Here is a 12,643-nt window from a genome sequence, read left to right as displayed (position 1 = left end):
TATTTAACCTATCACTGGCAAGTGACCTGTTATCCAGGATCAGAGAGCAGGATAGAATTTCTGCTTCCTCTGCTGACATTTGCAGCAACTCAACAAAGGGCAGTTCATTTTCTCATTTGCTTTCTCTGCTGTGATTATATTTCTCTTATATAATCCCTCGACCCAAGCAGCTTGGATTCACTTGGTGTTTTAGGGTGTGCTATCACATCCAAACAAACTTCAGAGTCAACAGCTGATTTATTCTTTTCTGTAGCTCAGAAAGAATCCTCCTGGTTGAACTCTGAACCTTGCCGTAACACGCAGAGTATGCTCAGTCAAAATGCCTTTTGACCTTTTTTATTGAAAGATGCAGTGTGACAATCTTGATTCTCAGCAGTCCTCCAGAGATCTGTCCTTTTTGTATTCCTTGTGGGCACTACAGTGACTGTGACCACTGTGACGACATGTTAATATGCTTTCTGTGTTCCTCTACATCTCCGGAAAGTTTGCACATATTTTCTGCGTCTGCCTGTGTACAAATGCATATGTATATTTGTTACCAACTGAAATCAAGACAGAATAAGAAATGAAAATCTTATACGACAAGCCCTGAATTGCCAGTAATGAACAGAGAGTACAAAATCAAATTAAAAAACCGTATGCTAAGAGATAGCATTAGGAACAATTTGACATTTACTGAACAACAGATGGTGATTAAAAGCATAAAACCTTGATTGTCTTGCTAAAACACAAGCCTCATAGTTCTGTCTAAGGAATGTCTAATATTTCAAACAAAATACTCTAAGCATCAATGAAATCTCAGGAAGATCAGTTTTGATGGTGTTCCTATATGTACTCTTACCAGAAGAGTTGCTAAGATCTTCTTTTAAAAGTATCACATTTGTAGCTTGACAGTTTCCTGGAAAGGAATCTTCTCCCATGCAGGCCATAGATAGTAAACACTTAAGAGAGAGAACATGCACATTAAACTTTTTTTTTTTTTTTTTTTAAGTAAAGGGGGACCTGCCTACTTTCTTTTCTTTCTACTCTGTTCTCTCAGCTTTCAGTGAGTTGTCTGAGGTTGCAGCATGCAGTCCTGTCCTTCAGAGTGTGAACCACAGGGGAGTGGGTAGGTCAATCTCTTCAAACCTGGGTGTGAAGAGAGACTTGAAAATTATTTAGTACTCTGTCTTGTCCTCTCTCTCCTGCACCTCACAATTAGATGCTGTTCTCTGTCTGTGACACACTTGATAAAGGTGTTCTCTCTAATCTGTAACTTTGAGTCACAGATCCCTAAAAGTCTGTATCCTGCCTGCAAAGGAAGTCATGAAACATGATTAAGACAAATCATCTATTGTCTGCTGATCTGTATTTACTTTCTAGTGGGAAGAGGGTGGGGACACATCATTCCAAGCAATGCTCCTAGGGGATCATCCCCTTTTTATTTCCAGTCACTACATCTTGCCTGGTTGAATCTGAACTCAGAGACAGTCTATTTGTGGACACAGATTGAGATATGCTGAATTTATATTTATAGGATCAATTACAAACTGTTTTGCCTCATCTCTTTCCCTTTGTGCTGAACGATTTATTGCATCTTTGTGTGTAACGGTGCCCTTAGGAGTGACATAATGATAATTAGCATAGGATACATTAAGTAATATGTTAGATAGATGCAGCTAAGATGTATTATCTGAAATAATACATTAGATAGATATATTGGACAATTCAGCTTAATTGTTTTGTTAATCTAGCTACCCATCCTTCTCTGCGTGCCCTGTTGCAATGTCATCTATGGATGAGTCTTGCCTTATTTTCTCTATTCTGAAAGCCATTATACACACTTCAGACTTGTTGACTTTCATGACATCTTTTGCTCAGACCATACTTCTCTGCATAATCTGTTGTCCTCCTTTTTCTCCTTCAGCATTTTTACCTTTTCCTCCTATGTTGGTCCTGCCTGCCATAGCTACATTTCATTGACTATGCATAAAGAATTTCTAGTCTTCACATATATTTGCTCTGCCAAGTCTGATTCACAGATTACATCTGCTGTGTCTATGAACAATAGCCAACAACACGGTCCTAAAGACTTCACGATACAAGATATTTCCTGTCAAAAATATCCCCTAAAGTACTTTGGAAGACAATGACTGTAAAACCTCAAACCACAGAGCAGATAACATGATCTTAGAAATTATGAAGATTCCTGTGTCTGCATACAGGGGAAGATAAGCATGTGCACTATGTGGTTTGTCCCATCTTTAGATACTTACGATGAGATGACTGAACTGCTCTCTGAGGCAATTATACCTTTCTATGATGAATGTTGACTGAATGACTATCTCAGGCTAGAAATTTAGCTAATGGGAAGTAGATTATGATCACAAACTGGAAAACGAGACATCTGATTTTCAACTTTTGTGTGCCAGCATCCTTGTGTTTCATCAAAAATATTTACTCTCTTGGTTAGCATTTTTCAGATTTTGATTTTTGACAAGAAGACTATTTAATTTTTTTTTTTCTGTATCATTGCAGGAATTTCATGTCAAGATTTAATGTAAAATGTAACTTTGAGAATAAGAAATGATACTACAAATACATGACATTTTAACAGCAGAAGAGAACTCTAATGAAAAATCTGACTCAGTTAAAGCACAGATATTCTGACCTTGACTTTAATGGTGCAGAAGACGGCAGAAAAACATTATTTCTAGTTAAGAAAACTGCAGTTAGTATCTACTCGTTAGTGATAAGGAAAGTAAGTACAATTTTGAAGGGAAAAACTGAGTTTTACAGTAAGAGCAAGGTGAAACTGGAGGGCATAAGCAGAAGTGTTGTTAAAATGAACATCTGAAGAGTCTAGACACTAAATATGAGAACTTCTGATCTTCTTCAGAAGCTACAAGATGGCTAGGGAAGCCCTCAGAGGAAGACAGATAAAATACTTGGAGAAAGATAGAGAGGATGATGTTCTTGTGATTTTCCATGAAAGTATGCAGGATCTTGAAGCCTAATGTCTTTGGAGATGTTCAAAGTGCTGAACAATCTGAGCAAAGCTGACACTGCTTTGAGCAGATTGTAAGACCAGATGACCTCGGAGGTGCCTTCCAACTTCAGCTACTCTATTACTTGGTGATTATTTTTTGAACTTCAGTCACGGAAACATGGGAATTTTTCTTTATGTTGGACATCAACAAATGGCACAATTCCTTTTCGTTGCTACTGGGTACACAAAGCTCTTCTACTATTATCCTTTAAAATTTTGTATTGAAGACATAATCTGAGGAAATATTTTTCTTAAGCACATGTTTATTATTATTGCATTGGAAGAAAGCAGTAAAAGAAAGAAGATAGCACAAAAAAAAAGGAAAACTATTTTTGATGATACTTGCAATAGGTAATGGCAATATCGGCAGTAAGAATCTATTAAACTACTTTAAATTAGTCTGATCTACTTCAAAAAGACACTCATTATCAGTTAATTCATTAAGGGTATTTGTTGAGGTTTAAGACATACAAACAAAAATATCTCATTTGCAAGTGATTAATACAGAATTACTTAAGCAATGCAGCTTCACAAAAGAAATACTTATATCTGAATTCCTTTTAATCTACTTGAAAAAGATGCTTAGATCTTTAATCATCAGATACAATAGATATGTTTTGTTAATTAACTATCAATCAGTACTCAATTCAACGTCTACACTGCTCAAGAGGACACACCATTGAGACGGGAGTTTTTTTCATTAAAAATTCTTCCTTATTTCTTCCCTGCATTGAGGGCATTAGCCAATTCTATTGTTCAATAATTCAAGGAAGAATAACTCTGTTTATTTATTTATTTATTTATTTATTTTGTGTGGTAAGTAAAGCTCCCAAAAGATTTGATTGTGTATTCCTGTGCAGTTGAACCTTGGGCTGAGTGCTGAGTTGAGTAGTTTTGGTTTTTGTTATGTTTTTCTGTTTTTGTTTTGCTTTGTTTTGTTTTTCTTTTTAATAAAATAAAGTATATCTTTTGTGTTCAAGACTTCAAAAGTAAGTGCATTTAAAAAGTACCACAAAAGGCATCATTCTGTATAATCTCTGATTTCAAGCCTGGACTTGATTGGACTGTGCTGACAGTGTAGATCTAATGGTTTTGTAGACGCAGTCCCTGTCCAATTCTGTCATGCTCCTGTGTTTGAATGGCCCACTAGATGTTCTCAGGTTGTGTAAGATGGAAATGGTCAACACCTGCTAAAGACAGACTTTATTATTTATTAATCTGTCATGTTTTGAAACAAGAGAGAAGGAGGAGGAACTGGTTGGGCTGAAGATCCATGTCCATTTCCCTGCTCAGGAATAAAAATAGGTTTTTAGATAGAAAGTAAATCAGATTGTTTTCTCATGAAATATTCCAAATGATTCACATCTAACGTGGAAATGTCTACATGTCTAAAGCCAGGGGTAATAATTATTTTAATGTCTCAAATAAAAAACAATAAAAAAACAGGGTTAATAATGAAATGCTGACACAACTTTATCCATAGCACTTCTAGCAGAGCGGTTATAATATGAAAAAGTAAGGTTCAATAAAATGCAAGGCAGAAACAGCAAATTATATTAGATGTGACATATTAGCCATAAGGCCTTTTCTAAACTACAGTGAAAAAATTAGGACAAGGGTATGGTAGTATATTTCTCCCCAAAGCCTGAGAAAGGCTTAGCCCTCAGAGCATTCCCTCTAAACTTGTATTCTATTTCTAGCATGTGTTTTATTAACTTTTATTTTGTTTTGCAGGCTAGACACACAGCACCAACCTTAATGTCAAATTAGATAATGAAAAGCAATAGTCATCTTAAGAGAAATCATTCAAATAACTGTCATGTTGCATTATAGTTTTTGCTGCTAGCAAAAGCCTTAATTAAGTCTGCAAAATGGTTTCTTTTCTCATCCTCTGAGTTCAGATGCTCTGAACTTCCTAAGCAATTTTTCTATTAGAGCTGCATCTTTATGTTCTTCTGGAAATCATCCGATATATAGACTATAGCAATATCTTAAAAAAAGAAGTAGAAGGAGCGAGTTTCACATAAAAGTCTATCATTTATCATGTTGTAGGAAAAAAGCAAAAGCTAGAACTTCAAATGTTGCCTGCTTTATTCTGGAACGATCAGCATAAGCCTAATGACTGCTGCTGATGCGTACTGATAAACAAACTGAAAAACAGCAAATGACATATTAGTATGATAATCTGGAGCTATGCTACAGAACAGATCCTGTCCCCCTCATGCAGCAATGCAGGTACCAAACAGCAAGAAATCTCTGGTTGGAATAGAACCAGGCTGACCCCCAAAACAATTTTCCTACAGGAAAGGGTGTTGCAGGATCATTGCTGCTTCGAGCAATTTCTGACTTAAGCAGCAATTCCCATCAGGGAATTTAATTATGCCAAGGGCTGAAATGATAAGTACAAGGACCAGAAAATGCAAGGGAAATTGAGCTGTCCTTGGATTCTGAATCAAGCAGAGCACAGCCAGACCTGAAGGAGCGGGTCTAATGAAGGCATGCATAATAAGTTGCAATTAATACCACTGAAAGAACCATTGCTGCGATAGACATTATCTACTGTAATTCCATTATTGGAATGAGCAAGCTAGATGTGTTTGTACAGCCTACAACCCCCCACCTTGAGAGTCAACCCTTCTTAACCTTGAGAGGATCAAAGTCCAGCCGGAGGCATGTAGCTGAAGGATCTACCACAGCTCTTCTTGAAGGCACTTCATGTCTTCTACAGCAACAGATTCTGCCCTACTTCATGCGCTTTGCTTCTTGCCATGGCCTGCTCTCAGCACTTGTGAACCAGAGTCTCTCAGGTTGCAGCTAAACTGGAAGAGATGGCTGAGGATCTTGTCTGTTGCATTGCAGAAGAGCATTCAGTCCACTGGACCAGAATAGAGTCATTACAAAGTGAAATCCTTAGAAATGTGTTTACCAGGATGTCAGCACCTCAGCGCAAAGTGATCTTCTAGTGGTTCAACACAAATGTAAAGACCCTCAGGCCTCAGTTACAAGCTTTGTCTGTGGGGGAACCACATTCCCCTTTGTCTGCCTGTTGGGGTTTAACCCAGAAGGCAGCTCAGCACCACTCTCCGCCACAGTGGGATGGGGGGGAAAGTTAGAGGTGTGAGAAACTGTGCTGAGATAAAGACAGTTTAATAGGGAAAGTGAAAGCTGTGTGCACAAGTAAAGAATAACATGGAATTCATTCATTGCTTCCCATTGGCAGACAGGTGTTCAGCCATTTCCAGGAAAGCAAACTTATCATACCTAGTGGTTTCTTGGAAGACAAATTCCATCCCTCTGTGTGTGTCCCACCTCCATCTTCAGCCCTCTTTCCTCTAGCTTTTATTGTTGAGCATGACTGCATATCATATGGAAAAATCTCTTTGGCCATTTTAGGTCAGCAGCCCTGGCTGTGTCTCTCCCCTCTCCTTGTGCATCTCTAGCCCATCACCGATAGAATACAGAGAATACAGAATACAGAATTTCACGAGAAGCTGAAGAGCCTCTGACTTTTTAAAAGCCTGCTCAGCAACAACTAAACAACCAACACATTGATGTGTTACTGACTCTATTTTCATCATAAATCCAAAACACAGCACCATGCCAGCTACTGTGAAGCTATCCCAGCCAACAGTATCCCAGTATGACACTGGTACTTACGTAATGTGGGTGCAAAATGTATCTAGATCAGAATATCTGACTACCACATGTTGCTATTTACACAAAAACCTTTAGAAATAAAAATACTATTGATACAACAGTGGTGAGCCAAGCTCTGTTTTTCCATTGAGTCTCAAGACTGAATTTTCCCTGACTGTGTTAACTTGCTAAATTCATTCAAGCTGTTGGAGCCAACAGAATCATAGAAGATCCTGAGTTGGAAAGGACCCATAAAGATCATAAAATCATAGAATAGCTTGGGTTGGAATGGACTTTAAAGTCCATCCAGTTCTAACCCCCTGCAGTGGGCAGGTTTGCCACCCACCAGATCAGGCTACCCAGGACCCCCATCCAACCTGGGATTGCTGTTTGTTAGGGCCTGACTGTGACATACATTGCATGTCTCTCCAGATTATTTCAAAGGTATGATATTCCAACATTGCCTTCATACTTGACCTAAATTCCTCTTTTGTAAAACTAAAACAGTAAAATTGTTCTTCCCCTGTACTTTGTGGGCCAGGTAAGTGCTCTGTGACATGAGAAAAATAAAATCATCAGCCAATCTGTTTCTTTGGGATTATATACACCTGGGAAACAGTGACCCTCTGTCAGACAGGATGTCTGACAACTTTTGTACACAAAGAGGAACAGCAAATTGGAAGAGAACAAAGACTTTCCATAGAAAATGTAAAGATGGATAAACAGAGGAGGGGAAGGAAGGAAATAAAAGGAAAAGGAAAACAAAGTATTTTTGAGAATTCTTCATTTAATCTTTTGAATTGCATGTTTCCTCCTTTTTCGCTGGCTCCACAAAGTCACAGTGGAGCTGGAAGAAAGAAGAGAGGGTCAGCGCATGATAAAATGCTACAGAAGAATACAGCCCCTAAAAGTACTATCATTTACTGCATCCAATGCAGTTCACTCAGTAAGAACTGTGGCTGACAGTATCTAGTTCTTCAGATTTATTAACTGTTTGCATAGCAAGAACAATCCAGATTGAAACCCTTTTGAGACATACAGGAACGTTTGCAAACTCCTCCTCCCTTTTTCCCTTCTGTATTTCCTTCCTCTGCTAAATCAAAACCAAAATAATTCCCTTTGCATAGATATATATTTTAGTTTTCTCTGACAGCCTAAGCAGTCATAAAGGACTGGGTCACTTGTCATTACATACATGAAATACGTGACTTGGTCATCTCCATATTTTAGAGCTGTTTAAAAATGTTGGTTTCTGGGATGCAGGTATCGATTTCTAACCTGGAAATGAGAGAGTAAGGAAAACCAAACTGAAGGAAAGTTTTGTTAAGAAGGGTTGCTTATTTTTTGGGAGAGTGTAGGGGAATGCTTTGTTTTGTTAGTTTGTTTATAGGTTCTAAAAAATCAAATGGATTAAAATACATCAAAAAATCCCCAGGAACCAGGCTGAAAGTGAACAGGAATTTAATCTTTCTTCATTTCTGTCAACTGAAATTCTTTCCTCCTGATAAATGTAAGTAGATGCTGTTGCTGCTTCTTTATTGATGCTGGCGACCTCAATCCAATAGTACAGAAGAAAGTGGAAGATTAAGATGTATAGTAAAGCAGGACTGCAAGATTATTGCAATAAAATGGAAAAATTGTCAGTCCCACATTGCCTTAAGATGGAATGTTATGATGCTTTTTTTTTGTTGTTGTTAGGAAATGTTAAAACTCTTCCAAGAATATCTTTCTTACTGATAGACTTTCCCTGGAGAAGACCTTGTAGTCATTTCAGTCCTTAGTAACCAGACTGTAAATCTGATAATATCAAAACCTCCAAAATAAACTGTCTTGCTTAAGGACCTTCAGCTGTTCAAATTGTACTTGCTGTGAATTGCATAAAAGAGGAAATTAGAATCTAGCTAAAAGTCAGAGTCCATGGTTAAAGCAGCATTCCAAAAACAATTAACAAGATGGTAAGAGTGGATGAAGAACAGGATCCATGTGTTCACCAAGAAAGCCAGCTGGAGGTCAATGAACATTAACATAAGCCAGTGTCCCAGTGAGAAGCTACTTACATGTCACCCAGGTTATTCGCACTGATCATAGGTGCACCTAAAATTTTATTAAGGCCCAATAAGTATTTGGAACCTGCTCCATGGAAATTTCACATATAAAATGGTAAAGATAAAAGCAGAATAGAAGGAGGCTGGGGCAATGCAGACACTCAGATTGTCACCTGGACAGAGAGTGGGCTGTGATCACTGCAACCTGCATTTTCTGGTCAAGGAGTGAAGCAGCAACACAGAGTTGGAAATATGCTGCATGCACAGGGAAATCTCTTTATCACCATGGGAGAACTGAAGCAAAGCCCCTTCCCAGCACAGAGATCTAGCACAGAAACCTTACAGTAATATCAAGCTTGCCCATGTTTCATTGCCTATCTTTTGATTTTTTCCACACACTCTCTTTTGGATGATTGTACTGTGAAAAGAGCTAGACATCCTTTAACACTGAGTTCAAAATATTTAAGCCTGCAGGGAGATTGCTAAGTGACCCTTCTGAATATGTTTTTATCTAAATCTTTGGCCACATGGGTAGGAAAGGGAAGAAGTCCTGACAATGTTGCATGGCATATGTCTTAACTTTTCTTAGATATAGAGAAAAAAAGTGACCAAAGACAATGTTAGTCCAATGGCCTTGTATGTCAAAGCATTTCCAAAATGCCTGCACTCCCTATTTACACCCTGCTATTTACATATGAAAAGGCTGTATTTGCGGATGTCAAGATTTCAGTGAGGGTCAGACTGAGCTGAAACCCTGAGTTTCAGACATTTCAGAAGGCCTGGGAAGGCTTGTTTTCACGGCTCTGGTTTATGTCATTGTTGGAGATAAGAAAGTGAGATGATTCAGTTCAGAAATAAATCCCTCCAGGGTTGGTCTGTGCTTCGGTTTTGGCCCCTTCTGTCAGATGTCATTGTTTGCTTGTCTGGCCGGGAAAACTTCAGATGCACACATTTGAAATAGAGCTTTCTTTACCTACATACTTCAAGGTAATTCAGATTGCTAGAGAGCTGTTCTACAGATCTGCTCTTGGGCACTTCTCAGCATGATCTGCCGTGGAAAGGGATGGCAGCAGAAAAAAAATCATGCCAGGAGAGAAAGGTAAGCAAAAGAGGAACATTCTTGGTGTCACAGTAGCTAAAGCAGTCCTGAAGTTGGCTTATACTGGCTCACCCAAAGCAGGAAAAATACTTTCTTATGCATAGTCCTTTCTGAGCCACTGGGGATGCAGTGGCAAGTGGAGTTCTGTGTCTCTTCCAGTGGGTAGCCACGATCCCATTGATTGCATAGACATCCCTACCATAAACTCTTCACTGCAACAACTCACTTGTGGCCAGCAGACATCATCAGAAATGGGATGGTAGGGCTGGAGCACCAGAGTGCTCCAAAGAAACGGTATTTTCCTATCCAACAGTGAGGCTGTAAGAATTTGTCCTTATTCCTGGGACAGTGAAATTTGATTTTGTCTATGCTGATGTGAATCCTTGATCATTCCCTAAGGACTGTTCTTACGGGGCTTAGAATGAGACTATTATTACATTACCATTCAGAGCAGGCCTGCCGACGTAATTATTTCCTATTAGAAGAGCCTGCATCAGTGCAGTTTCAGAGTATTGAATTTGCATTACGCTAAACTGTAGGTCAAGATCTTAGCAGATGTATCCCTCATAACTTTGCTGAAAATAACAGCATTGTAAGCATTTGCAATAGTTAAGAGCTCTGCCTGCATTTATACTTATATATGTAGATCTATGCGCAAAAATGTTAGAAAATACTGACGTTTATAGGGAAAACCCTGCCACAATAAGGATAATGTATGGAGGAAAAGGTTGATTTTTCTTATAAAAAGTGGAAATTGGTCAGTTTTGCATTTTAGTAGAACTATAACCTTGAACTAGGTACCAAAAGTCTTCAAACAAATGTCTGCAATTACCTATCTATTCACTTTTCTGTTGAGAGACTTTGAGTCAAGGAGTGCACATACAGAATGAGAAGCAAAATAATGATCAGATTTAAGCTAAGCTAAAAGGCATTTTCTCAGCTGGAGGTTAGAAAAAGGAGATTACATAAATGTAGAATTTTGTGAGGTGTCCTTGATGGTGTGTGGAAAAAACCCAGACACAGCATAACATAATAATGGAAAGGGAAAATAGAAAAAAAAAAACAAAACAACCAAAACCCAAAACCAACATGCCCTGCTTTAAACTGAGTTGATTCAATGCAGGTACATCTTTCATTTTGGTGGTGTTTCTATTTTATGCAAAGCGTATCTTAAAGAGAACTTAGATTTTTAACTGCATTAAGATTGTGCATTATACTCTTTGTCCTTTACAGAAGAAAGTATACCTGCCAGCAGCACGTAATTTAATAAAGAAAATATCATTATAACTAGATTTTGGTGACACTAGAATCATGAAACTGAGGCAAGGGGTCAGCCAGCTAGATTGTTTCTACCGGGTATTTGAAAACCGTAGGATGTTGTTATTTTCAGCTACACCATAATTTTATTTTAGTGTGGGGAATAAATCAAAGATTTAAAAGGAGGCTATTCTTTTGCTATCTAAAATCTGCAATGTTGGCGCAGAATTGCTTGTTGCCAAAGCTGGCTGGGAATATATTTAGTCTGAGAAAATGATTGGCTTGATAGCTCAGAGGTTGAAAAACACTCTACAACAAATATGTTTAGCTTAGCATCAGTGTAGGGTTTTCTGCGCTGTCCTGTCCTCATGCCTTCATTTTCCATTATGGCATTTTCCTGTTATTGTGTCCTTTAGGGAATGGGTTCTGCGTGCTGTTCAGTCTGTGAATGGGTTCAATCCTTGGCTTCCGCGGGGACCGCTGGGAAGGGTGTCACTTGTGAAGGGAGTTTTGTGAGGAGACAACTCCTTACTAAGACCCATACTCAGACAACTGGCCTCATGTAGGCCTCCAAACAACTATCAGGAGCTAATTGTGATGCTTATTAAAGACAGCTTAGCAGGGATGTGAAAATGGCAGGCAGAGCTCTGCTATTATCTACACCAGCTCTCTGTCCTCTCACTAAGCAGCGCTGCTATCCAGGTCTATTCATGGACAGAGATGCTGATTTTCTAAAAGGGGGAAAAAAATAAAGGGAAAAAAGAAAAAAAGAGGTCCCTAACCAATGTAACTTGGCAGTTCTGTAAAAACCACCCATCCCAGAAAGGCAGACACAAGCTCTTTATATTGCATTTGCATCACATGCCAGATTTTTGCTGTAAATGTGGCTATAGGGCCACTAACGAGGCAGTACATTCTGCACAGTCTGCAGGTGAGCATCACACAGAGGTGTTCCAGAGGAAAACTTTTGGCACAGATGTGCCTTAGATCCTTTATTACCGGTGGCAACAAAGTAAAGAGAACCTCAGAGAAGAACAGCTTAACTCAAATGTCCCAGTTTAAGAGTTTCAGTGTCACCTCTTATCATTTGCAATGTCTCCTTCCCACCTCCACCCACCTCCTCCAGTTTTTCCTGTGAAAACTGAGTGAATGCGGTATGAAAATCAGGGACACAAGGAATGTCAACCCAACATGCCATCTCCATAAACTCCTTGTCACAGTAAAAACAGTTGGAGGCTTGCATCCTATTATTCCTCATGCAAACTGCCACTGCAGACAAGCACTTTGCCTGTGGTAAATGCTCTTGTTCAGAGCAGATGTTTCCTTCAATTAGCATTTTTTCAACTATTTAGCAAGTGCATTCTATTAAAATCTTTTAATTTATGCAGAAATTATGTTATTAAATTTACAAATTCTTTTTATAGGGCACATCCTGTAGTTTCAAGCTAATAATTTTCTGTCAGTAATAGTTACCATGGGCCGGAGAGTATTCCTCTACTAAGAGATATGTGCATTCTTTTTTTTTTAATTTTTTTTTACGTTATTAACTTCGTTATAATGTATGCTATACGAAGTTAT

Source organism: Meleagris gallopavo, chromosome 1 (assembly GCF_000146605.3).
Source record: "Meleagris gallopavo isolate NT-WF06-2002-E0010 breed Aviagen turkey brand Nicholas breeding stock chromosome 1, Turkey_5.1, whole genome shotgun sequence".
NCBI classification, from domain to species: domain Eukaryota; kingdom Metazoa; phylum Chordata; class Aves; order Galliformes; family Phasianidae; genus Meleagris; species Meleagris gallopavo.
Note: the sequence above shows the minus strand (reverse complement) of the source record.